Source organism: Equus quagga, chromosome 7, assembly GCF_021613505.1.
Source record: "Equus quagga isolate Etosha38 chromosome 7, UCLA_HA_Equagga_1.0, whole genome shotgun sequence".
Taxonomy (NCBI): Eukaryota; Metazoa; Chordata; class Mammalia; order Perissodactyla; family Equidae; genus Equus; species Equus quagga.
The window spans coordinates 99,445,210-99,457,991 of NC_060273.1; positions in this window are offsets into that span (position 1 = coordinate 99,445,210).

A 12,782-nucleotide genomic window follows, 5' to 3' on the forward strand; every position below is an offset into this window, starting at 1 on the left:
TATCCACGAGCCCTTTTTGAAGAATCTACTAGAAAATGAACTCCATTCAACCAAAAGATGACCAGGGAAACTTTAGCAAAAGGAGTGATGGACAGCATTTAATAACTTAATTGTAGATCTGAGACAAGGATGAATAAGAAAAGTGCAGAATAAAATGTTATGATATTTGCTAATGTTATATATTCTATGTTCTGATAAAGTAGAAATACTATGGCTAGAAAGATGCAAGTACAATAAATTTGTTAATTATTGTATAGGTGTTGGATAGGGGTTAAGGATATTATTAAAAACTCATAAATGATAGTAATGATTTTTAAAAATGAGGGAATAAGGTCATTTAAAATAGTACAGGTTTGGTGTCCAAGATGGCAGTGTAGGCAGACTCTGAACTCATCTCCTCCCATGAACACAACCAAGCTACAATTAATCATGGAACAATTACCCCTGAGAGAGAACTGAAATCTGGATAAAAAGAACCCCTGTAACAAGGGACAGTCCTGACTGAGACAGAAGAGGCAGGAATTCCTTCTGGAGAGAAAAAAAGCCACCTTTGCAAGCCGCAGTGCTTCACAACTGGCCAAGAGCAACCCTAAGGTATGCAGCCTTTCCTGGAGGAGCAGGGTACATGAACAGGGGAGTATTACCACTATAAGCGTTCTTCAGACTCAGCACAACTGAGACGAATCTTATAATATCTGGCTTTGCTGGCTATTAACCACAACAGGGGATATCCCTAGAAAAGCTATTGAACACAAGCAGAAAAAAGCTGGCTCTTAAAGGGCCCACACACAAATTCATCCATTTTTGGAAAGCAAACTAAAATCACCAGAAACAAAGGTGCACAGTCCTTTGGTGAAAAGAGACTCACCTGATAGGCTTTGGGTGCATCTTGGTGAGAGGTAAGACCTCTACAGGGACTTGGGACTTGAGACATTGGCGGCAGCCATTATTGTGACATAGTAGAGGCATACTGACATAGACGCTAGGAGAGGCCATTGGAATTATTCCCCTGGCCTGTTAGGCCAGAGTCTGCCCTGCCCGCTAGAGTGCCCATTTAATCCAGCTCAGTCAGGGTAGGCAGCCTGCCCTAGGGGCTGGCCCCACCCAACAGCAAGCCTTCAGGCAACTTTTCTACCTGCATAGACTGGGTTCCTGGATCCTCTGCATGCAGGAGAGTAGGTCCATCTCTGTGGGGCAGGGCATGCATGTGGAGTGGTGGAGTGGGTAGGGCATTGGTGAAGTGTGTGGGGGCCTCTGTAGTGCAGCAACTGGGTATGCTCCAGGGGGCCAAGATGTGTGCACGGGCCAGGACACTGTTGAATGGTGTGTGTGGACCTGTGGGCTGTGGGGCTTATTTGCAACAGAAGACTTGTGCTTCACAAACAGCCACATAGGAGATCAGCCCTGCCTTCCAAAGCTTGAAACACCTGGGTGCTCCCATGCCTGGGGCCAGCTGACTCAGCTGCAACCCTGAGAGAGCTGACAGCAGCTTTGCAGGTCAGAGGCCTACAGAAATTATAAGCCCTTGAGCCTAGCAACCAGCCACGCTGGGAGCCTACTCACTTAACAGAAAAACGGCAGCAGGAATGTGCTATTAGACCTTATAGCCAACTGTACTGGGGCTCCCCAAAACCAATAAAGTGACTGAAGGGCCCATGGCAGCCACATGCTGCTTAGAGTTACAACCAGCTGGCCCGAGGGACAGCCTTGACTCCCTGTAGCAAGAGCAACCCTGCCACAACAGAAGGACACATGTAGCCCACACAGGAATCACTCCTGGAACATTTGTAATTGGTGATGAGAGAGAAGTATACTGCTGGGCCTCAAAAAGCATCTCTTACATAAAGCCACTTCTCCAAGATCAGGAGACATAGCTGACCCACCTAATACATAGATATAAGCACAGACAAAGAGGGAAAATGAGAAGGCAAAGGAATATGTTCTAAGAAAGGGAACAGGACAAAACCCTAGAAAAAGAACTAAATGCAACAGAAATAAACAATCTAACTGACAAAAAGTACAAACAAAAAGTTATAAGGATGCTCACTGATCTTGGGAGAAAAATAGACGAACACCATGAGAATGTCAACAAAGAACTGGAAAATATAAAAAAGAACCAATCCAAAATGAATAATACAATACTAGAAATGAAAAATTCACTGGAGGGACTCAATAGCAGAGTAGATGATACAGAAAAATGGATCAGGGAGCTGGATGAAAGACTAGAGGAAATCACCCAAGCTGAACAGATGAAATAAAAATGAATTAAAAAGAATGAGAACAGTCTAAGCAACCTCTGGGGCGACATCAAGAATGCTAACATTCGTATTATAGCTGTCCCAGAAGAAGAGAAAAAGGGGCAGAGAATCTATTTGAAGAAATAATAGCTGAAAACTTTCCTAACCTAAGGAAGGAAACAGACATCCATGTACAGGAAGCACAGAGAGCACCAAACAAGATAAACCCAAAGAGGCCCACACCAAGACACACTGTAATTAAAATGTCCAAAATTAAACATAAAGAGAGAATCCTAAAAGCTGCAAGAGAAAGGCAACAAGTGACATACAAAGTAAACCCCATATGGCTATCAGCTGACTTCTCAGATGAAACTTTACAGGTTAGAAAGGAGCGGCACAATATATTTAAAGTGCTGAAAGGAAAAACCTACAGCCAAGAATACTGTACCTGGCAAGGTTGTCATTCAGAATAGAAGGAGAGATAAAGAGTTTCCCAGAAAAGCAAAAATTAAAGGAGTTTGTCACTAAGAAAACTCCTTTATTTAGTTAGCATTTTATTTATTTAGCATTACAGGAAATGCTAAAGGGACTTATTTAAGTGGGAAAGAGAAGACTACAAATAGGATTAAGAAAACTATCCCAAAAAAAGGCAATAAAATCACTGGTAAAGGCAAAAATACAGTCAAGGTAGCAGCTCAACCACCCCGGAAGATAATATGGAGGTCAAAAGACAAAACTACTAAATTACCTATTTCAATGATGAGAAGGTAATGGATACACACACACACACAATAAGAGGTTAGATATGATATCAAAAACATAAAATGTGGGATGAAGGGAATAAAAGAATAGAGCTTTTAGAAAGAGGTCAAACTAAAGAGACTATCAACTCAATATAGATTCCTATATACATAGATTATTATATATGAACCTCATGGTGATCACAAACCAGAAACCTGAAATAAATGCCCAAATAATTAAGAGAAAGGAACCCAAACATAATACTAAAGAAAGCCATCAAACCACAGGGAAAGAGTGAGATAAGAAGAAAGGAACAGAGAAGAATTACTAAAACACCCAGAAAAAAGAAAGTAACAAAATGGCAATAAGAACATACTTATCAATAGCTACTTTAAATGTCAATGGACTAAATGCTTCCATCAAAAGGCATAGGGTGGCCGATTGGATAAAAAACAAGAACCATATATATACTGCATACAAGAGACACACTTCAGACCTAAAGACACTCACAAACTGAAAGTGAAGGGATGGAAATAGATACTCCATGCAAATAACAAAGAAAAGAAAGCTGAGTAGCAATACTTATATCAAACAAAATAAACTTTAAAACAAAAACTGTAACAAGAGACAAAGAAGGAAACTACGTAATGATAAAGGGAACAAGCCAACAAGAGGATATAACACTTGTAAATATCTATGCATCCAACATCAGAGCCCCTAAATATATAAAGCAATTATTAACAGAGATAATGGAGAAATAGGCAGTAACACAATAATAGTAGGGGACTTCAACACTCCACTTACACCAATGGGTAGATCATCCAAACAAAAGATCAATAAGGAAACATTGGTCTTAAATGACACATTAGACTACATGGACTTAGTAGATATATACAGAACATTCCATCTAAAAACTGCAGGATACATAGTCTTTTCAAAAACACATGGAACATTCCCCAGGACTGATCACATATTAGGCCACAAAACAATTTCAATAAACTTAAGATTGAAGTAATACCATGCATCTTTTCTGACCACAAAAGTGTGGAACTAGAAATCAACTACAGGAAGAAAATCAGAAAAGCCATAAATATGTGGAGATTAAACAAAATGCTACTGAACAATGATTGGGTCAATGAAGAAATCAAAGGAGAAATCAAAAAAGTACCTGGAGACAAATGAAAATGAACATACAACATGCCAACATCTATGGCATACAGTAACAGCGGTTCTAAGAGGGTAGTTTATAGCAATTCAGGCCTACCTCAACAAAGAAGAAAAATTCCAAATAAAAAAATCTACCAGCACACCTAAAGGAACAGGAAAAGGAAGAAGAAAGCCCAAAATCAGTAGAAGGAAGGGAGTAATAAAAAATCAGAGCAGAAATAAATCAAATAGAGACTTAAAAAAAATAGAAAAAAATCAATGAAACCAAGAGCTGGTTCTTGGAAAAAATAAACAAAATTGACAAAGCTTTAGCTAGACTCACCAAATAAAAAAGAGAGAAGTTTCAAATAAAGAAATCAGAAATGAAAGAGGAGAAATTACCAGGGACACCTGAGAAATACAAAGGAGTATAAAAGAATACTATGAAAAGTATTACTATGTAATTACTAAATAATACTGTGAAAAGCTATATGCCAACAAATTGGATAATCTAGAAGAGATGGATAAATTCTTAGAATCATACAACCTCCCAAAACTGAATCAAGAAGTATAGAATTTGGACACACCAACCACCAGTAAGGATATCGAAACAGTAATAAAAAACCTCCCAAAAAATAAAAGTCCAGGACCAGATGGCTTCCCTGGTGGATTCTACCAACCAGAGTTCATGGGTTCAGGTCCCAGGCATGGGCCTACACACTGCTCATCAAGCCATGCTGTGGTGGCATCCCACATAAAATAGAGGAAGATTGGCACAGATGTTAGCTCAGGGACAATCTTCCTCAAGCAAAAAAGAGGAAGATTGGTAATAGATGTTAGCTAAGGGCCAATCTTCCCCACCAAAACAAAAACAAAAATGTTAGAATGCTTACTCAAATAAATTGCCCTAGAAGAAACTAAGAAAGTTATCATGGAACTACCCCTCAAAAAGTACCGTGTCCAGGACGGAATTCACAGGGGACTTCTAGCAAACTTCACAGAGCAGCTGGTGCGAATGTTCCATGCGTTACTGGAGCATTGAAAATGAAGGACAACTTGCTAATGTTTTTATGTAGCAAGTATAACATTGATATAGAAACGTGGTAAGACAGTTCAAAAAACATTTATGGACCAACATCACCAACGACTATCAATGTAAAAGTTCTAAATAAAATAAAGTGAACATAATCTAGTGTTACTATAAGAAAACAGTACACGTCGACCTAGTATGTTTATTGTTGGAATGTGAAGTTAGTTCAATATTTGGAAATTTATTAATATAAGACACCTAAATAATATGGCTAAGGAAAAAATAATCAAAGGATCGTTTCCACAGATATTGAAAAAACTTTTAACAAAATTCATCACCAATTCCTTATAAAATACACTCAAGCAAATAAAAATTGATATTTTTTTTACATGGTAAAATATATCTACCCTACTTCTGAGACTAACATCTTCCTGAATTGGGAAAGAAGCAACATTTCCAGTAAAATCAGAGAGAAACAACTGTAAAGAGAATCCAAGTGAAGGGACCTGGGAATTCTTTTTACTAGTCTTGTAAATTTTCTCTAAGTTCGAAATTATGTCAAAATAAAATAATTTAAAAATGTGGAGAACTAGGTTACTAATGCCTTTTTTCTTTAACAAGACCTGGGACTGGTATTTCTAGCTATCTACCCACTATCTATTTCTCTTATCTTTCTTCCAAAAGTACTTTTTTTAGTGAGGTCTGAGGTAAAGTGCTTTTCTTTTTTTTTTTTTTTAAAGATTTTATTTTTTTCCTTTTTCTCCCCAACGCCCCCCAGTACATAGTTGTATATTCTTCGTTGTGGGTCCTTCTAGTTGTGGCATGTGGGACGCTGCCTCAGCGTGGCTTGATGAGCAGTGCCATGTCCGCGCCCAGGATTCGAACCAACGAAACACTGGGCCGCCTGCAGCGGAGCGCGCGAACTTAACCACTCGGCCACAGGGCTAGCCCCTAAAGTGCTTTTCTTTTAACCCAATTTTGTCCCCTAAGATAAAGTGGAAGTTTCTGGGTAGGGCTTCTGGGAAAAATTCCAAAAAGGGAATCTTGGCTCACATTATCCTCAGAGCTTTTGCCCTTCTGTGGAGTATCCACTGGAGGAAAGTCTCAGGCTGAAGATGAAGGAACAGACATAGAAGGTGCTTGAGTCCTTGGTGAAGTCATTGTATCAACCACTGGTGGCCAATTCAGGATGTTATGTGTAATAGAAATAATGTTCCTTACTTAAGCTGTAGTTGGTTGGGTTTACTGTATTTTGCAGCTGTGTGAATTTGATAGATTTTTTTCACATAGGTATGACATGGACTTTAAATGTTACAGGAACCTTCAGAGGAATCAGAAAATTACAATAGTTGAGAACCACCACTCAAGATACAAAGATCCAGTATTAAATCCCAACCTACATCTCAAAGTAAATGTTTTAGAGAGTTCCTACTGTGTTGAGAACCGCTCTGATGACTTGGGAAAATAAGCATAATGCAATAAGCTTAGATAATGCTTTCCTCCCTTGTTGTTTTATCAGTTCAACACTATTTACTGAGAAACTACTTTGTGGAAAACACTGAAAATAGGAATGTGCCTCAGTAGTTCATTAGGACCTTCTAATCCTGCTAGCAAGTAAATAGAGATGGAAGTGCTTTAAGAAATAAAACCCACTTGTGACATTACACTGAAAGTGTTAACAAGCTATATAGATGGTGCAAGTCTTGTTCAAAGACACGTACAGCATGGAGTGAGGGAGAATTCATGGAGGAGGTAGCATCTAAGTAAGTCTTGGCAAAAAGATAAAACTTGGATCATTGGAAGGGATAGGTGGGAAGGAATTCTTGGCAAAATAAATGGCATATACCAATGGGTGGAAGCTATAAAGAAAGTGACATTTAGAGACAGTAAGGCAGCCAGTTCTTTTGGAGTAGAACGTTTTTGACATTATAGATTCTTCTGTAGGAATATAGCCTGATTGAAGCAGAATTTTAGAAAGTTATCTAATATGTAGGGTGAAATAGAGGAAGCTTAGAGAGAATCAAACAGGATGATAAATTTAGTAATCTTGATCATAGGTGGAGGAGTCAGAATGGGAAAGACATGTTCAAGCGCTATTTCTAAAGAAAGATTCACAGACTGAATTTTTCTAAGTTATTCATCAATACTGTTCCTCGGCTTTTAAAAAACTCATTGACTCCTAAAAAAGATATCTTATTTCTCCTACTTTCCTTAAGCCTGCAATATAGTTGTTATTTTAAATTCTGAGCTGCAAATTTGAGATTTGTTGTAGGGCTTCTTATTTTGTAATAATGAAATAAGTCAAGTTTATGAATTTGTTCCAAACAGCTTTGGTTTTCCTTTAATAATTTTGTAATGCGGTATCCTCATTGATAATATTTTCTAATTGTTGAATTATTGCCATTTTATATCCTCTTTGTTGCAAGCCTTATATAGGTGAGCAGTTCAATTTCCCAGTTTGTTTTTTTAAATTTCCTAGTTTGTTTTTTTAATATATACAGTATAACTGTAAATACAGTACAGTTATATTGTAATATAACTACTAAAGTTATATTAAAATTTCTAGTTTAATTGCATTTTGGTCAGTGACTGCAATTTGTATAATTCTGCAGTTGGAATCTGAGACGTTATTGTGGCCTTGATTATTATAGTTGATTATGGTAATCAACTGTTAATGTTTCATGGATGTTTAAAATGTTTTTTCTCTGGTAGAATACAATTGTCATCATATATATATTGAATCAAACAATAATTATGTTATTCAGATCCTTTCTATCTTTATGTTTTGTATACTTGTTCTCTGAATGACTAAGGGTGAAGTATGTAAAGCATAGGTTACAAATGATCAGCCACATACAGCTGTCTTGTGTTGGTCCATGCAAACAGTTGACCATGCAACATTATTTTTAAAATTAGACTAATCACCAGCATTTAAAAGCCAGGGAATTTCATATAACATTTAAATTTATGACTTTCTTTGAAAAATTAGAAAATCTGCCAAACCGGGGTCCTCATCACCATACAGAAAAGTTTGAAACTGAGAGGTGTTTGCCCTTGTGGGGGATGAGAATTTGCCACCCAAAAATGTGTCTCCTTGGCTTGATTATTTTTAAGAACAAAAGACTCAGAAAGAAACTTTGACCTTCCCCCAAACTGCCTAAAAGAATTTAAGATAGAAGGCCTCTTTCAGGAAGGAGCTAATAGCATAGACAACTATAGTATAATGTGAACTAGGTGTGTTAGACAGGGAGGAACCTAGCAAGGCCCATTTATCAAAGTCCTCTCCACGTCTCATTGTCTTTGCAACCCATGGCAAACATTTGTTTACCAAACATTTGTTTTCTCTCTCCATGTGAATTGACTTCCTTCCCTTTGAAGTCCCAAACAACTACCCCCAACATTCTCGTTTGTCTTTAGCTGAAGATGATATTTAAGGTGGTGGCTTCAGCCATTTTGGTGAGCTACTCAGTTTTCCTGGGTTTCCCTCATGTATACATGTTATTAAATCTTGATTTTCTCCTGTTATTCTATCTCATGTCAATTTAATTCTTAGACCAGCTGGAAGAACCTAGAGGGTAGAGGAATATGCCTTCCTCCCCCACACCCTCTTAAGATAGTACTTACACTCCCCATTTGACCTGGGCCTCCCCTGTTACCTGAGACTGAGGCCTATGACTGTGAACATGAGTTGCCATTTATCTTTGTTCTTGCTCTGTTGTATCAGCTGTGGTAGAGTAAAAGAACTGAAAAGAACCCCCAAAAACCCATCAGAAGGAGTAAATCAAAAGATAGACTGAGAAGGCATTGCATTTAAGGGAGAAAAAAAATTGTAACAGCCAGCCATCTTTATTTATATGTATTACTTATTTTGGCCATTGTAGGAATATGAGTTGGTAATCCCTATAACAATGTCTTCCTGTCAATTTAGTCTTATATTTTAAATCAACTTCATTGAGATATAGTATACATATAAACTGATCCATATAAATGTACAGTTTGCTGAGACATATCTATATACAGATAGATTCCTATCAAGCCACCTGTGGTACATAAACCTGTGAAAACAAGGCCACAGTCAAGATACAGAACATTTTCGTTATTACCAAAAGTTTCCTTATGCCTCTCTGCAGGCCATTTCTCCCTCTTCCCCTGCCCCAGACAACCACTTACCTATTTTCTGTCATTATAGAATCAGTTTCATTTTTCAGAATTTTATATAGGTTTTAGTATTTTTTTTGCCTGATTTTTTTTTCAGGTAGCACATTGCTTTTGAGATTCATCCATATTTTTGTTTATATCAGTAAATTTTTTCTTTTTTATTACTGAGAGTTTTTCCATTGTTTGGATATATGACAATTATTTTAAACATTTATCAGTTGAAGGATATTCTCCCCCCCACTTAAAAAATATTATAAGCTGTTAAGAAGATGTTCATGTGCAAATCTTTGTGTGAACATCTGGTTTCACTTCTCTTGAGTAAATACCTAGGAATGAAATGGCTGGGTTGTATTTTAGGTATATGTTTAACTTTTCAGGAAACTTCTAGCTTTCTAAAGTGGTTGTAAAATTGTATTTTCTCATTAACAGTGTATGAGAGTTCCATTTGCTCCACATCCTTGCCAACAGTTTATATAATTTTGTCTGTTCTCTGGTTAGGTAGTGGTATCACCTGGTGGTTTTAATTTCCTTGATGACAAAGGATGTTGAGCAACTTTTCATGTGTGTTTTCTAAAATGTCTGCTCTAATCTTTTGCCCATTTTTGTTATGCTTCTTACAATTGAGTTGTAAGACTTCTTCATGTATATAGAATGCAAGACCTTTGCAAGATATATGAATTGTGAATATTTTCTCCCGTTCTGTGACTTGCCTTTTCATCTCCTCATATTTGTAATAATTTTGCTTTATAAGTTCACTATGTTGTTTGATTCTTACATGTTCATGGATCATATCTCAACTGTAAACTGTATCGTGATCAGTATAACAGAACTCTCTTGTTACCATTTTATTACTTCTTTTTTTTCCTGCTTTTTCTTTCTTTCTTTCTTGTTTTTGGAGGACGACTGGCCCTGAGCTAACATCTGCCACCAATCCTCCTATTTTTGCTGAGGAAGACTGGCCCTGAGCTAACATCCATGCCCATCTTCCTCTACTTTATATGTGGGATGCCTACCACAGCATGGCTTGCCAAGTGGTGCCATGTCTGCACCTGGGATCCAAAACAGTGAACCCCGGGCCACTGCAGTGGAACGTGTGAACTTAACTGCTGTGCCACTGGGCCAGCCCCTTGTTACTTCTTTTAATACATATTTTATTCGGTTTCTACTGTTTGGAATTTTAAAAATTTTCGTGTTTTATTTATGTCCTTAGAAACTTTATAAGTTGAATTTTATTTTTAATTAATATGAAAATATTTCTCTTTCAATACTAGTTTAAACTATTACACTTATTGTCGAAACCAATATTGGGTCTTTTTTATGTGAACATTTACAAAATTGGTTAGTTTAATACTTTATTGTTATTCCTTTTTCTAGTGATTTGAAAGCTATGACCCTATTCTAAAATCTAAATTTTTGTTTTAAAAAAACACACTAAAATATATCTCCATCTATTAATATTAAGAACGAAATGCCAGCTGTGAAAACTATGAAAATATTTTCCACCATATTATAGGTTGAAGCAACTTCTCTCCATTCTGACCTAAGTCCTTTTTCCTTATTATAATCTGTACTTTTAGACTTAGATTATTATTTAGACAGATTGTTTTCAAATTATCTTTTTGTGGTTATCTTTCAATTATTTTATACACATTCTTTGCTAACCTAACCATAGAGAAGCAACTATCTGTGTTCGATGCTGTTTATAAAATGGTATTTATAATATCACTTCTTCACGTTTTCATTTAAAATTTTTATTCTCATTTCATGTAATTTGATATCCTGTGTGTGTGTGTGTGTGTAAGGATATATTAGTGTAAGGTTTCAAGTATTTGATTATCTAAGAAAGATTTTTCTATTACTTTCTCACACTGACGAGAGCTTAACTATTCATATGATTATTAGGAATTATTGGGTGTCAGACTTACCTTTGGATACACATTTCTTTATTGTCTCTGTCCTTCATTGTGCATAAGAAAATGAAATTTCCTGGGAATTTTCTTCAATCATAAACACTTTTTTTCATGCTTTGCTGCATTTTTTCTTGATGCATGACATCTAGATATTTCATGTAGGTCTGTTTATAATTTGGTTAATTTTAACAAACAGTATTGTATAGTACTGAGAGAACTCTTCTTCCAAATTATTGTTTGTGTCTTGTTTTTAGCTCAGGAAAGTCTTCTATCCTTTGACTATTACTTTTGTTCTTTTTTCCCTCCGATGTCATCTGTTATTGGAAATGGCGACAAAACTCTCAAAAACTTTAAGAAATCTACCAGAGTTGATGTATTTTATTTTACCTTTTGTGGAATACCTTCCTAGTTTGCATTTGAGATAGCAAAGATGTTAATATTAATATTATTAGCTAGACACATTATACTGGTAAATAATATGATCAATCGTAATTATAGACATTTCAGAGGTTGAGAGTAGTTTCTCTCTCTAGATAGGAATTATATCTGAATTTTAGATATTTCATAAGACTTTCTATTGCAAGAGGAGTTCATGATGTGGAATACTTTATTTTTCTGCAGCTGCAAATGAAGGCGATATATTTTCCGATTGTGCAGATACCTTATTCCATAGTAGTCAGAAAAGCCTACGGTTCTAGAGAGTAAGTGCTGGAACTCCATTAGTATCAGTAGAAACAGAGACATATCTGAGGAACTAAAAACTAGCATTAAACAAGAGGTCAAAATAAGATTATTAAATGGAATATGAGGCATGTCATGCTTTGCAGCTACACATTTTCAAAACACCAGTGATTTCTAGGTTGACTTTTCATTATCTCCCTTCCTCTGTATCTATTATTTTTATCTCATAATTTCCAACGTTTGTCATTTTGGCTGCAATCTTAAAGTTTTGAAGTTTGTCTTCCATACAACTGATTATATTTTCAGCAATATAAAATATGCTTTTTATTGCCTCCCTGCTGATCTTAATTCTAATGTTGCGTTTAAATTGCACAGTCGTTTCAATTTCTATCCAACTTCTTTTCCATTTCTGCCTGTATCCTGGTTCTAGTTAACTTTTCTATAATGTAACTTCTTCTGAAATTTTTAAATTATCTTCCCTAGTATATGTTTTCAGAGGAAAGCTTTTCTTCTTTCACTGAGTGTTGAGTCCTCCTTTATGTTGGGGAATCTCTATATAAACTTATCACCATTGCCTCTGAAAAAGGATTGGCCTATGTATAGAGGTAGTATTTGTTAACGGACTAAGTGGTTGGTTTTCCCTTATCCCTTCTGCCTTTTCATCTGTGGATTAACAGCAGTCCCCCTCAGATGTTATCCTGGAGGACAGATAGATACATATTCACAGCTCCACACCTAATTCCTGGTAATTTTCCTGGTGTGATTCTGCTAGACTGAGATGGGATCTCCTCCTCCTCCTGCTTCCTAGTTTCCTGTTCCTATTAGATCATAAGACAGCACGCTTTACTGTTTTCTCCTTGTCAGTAGCAGCATACAGCA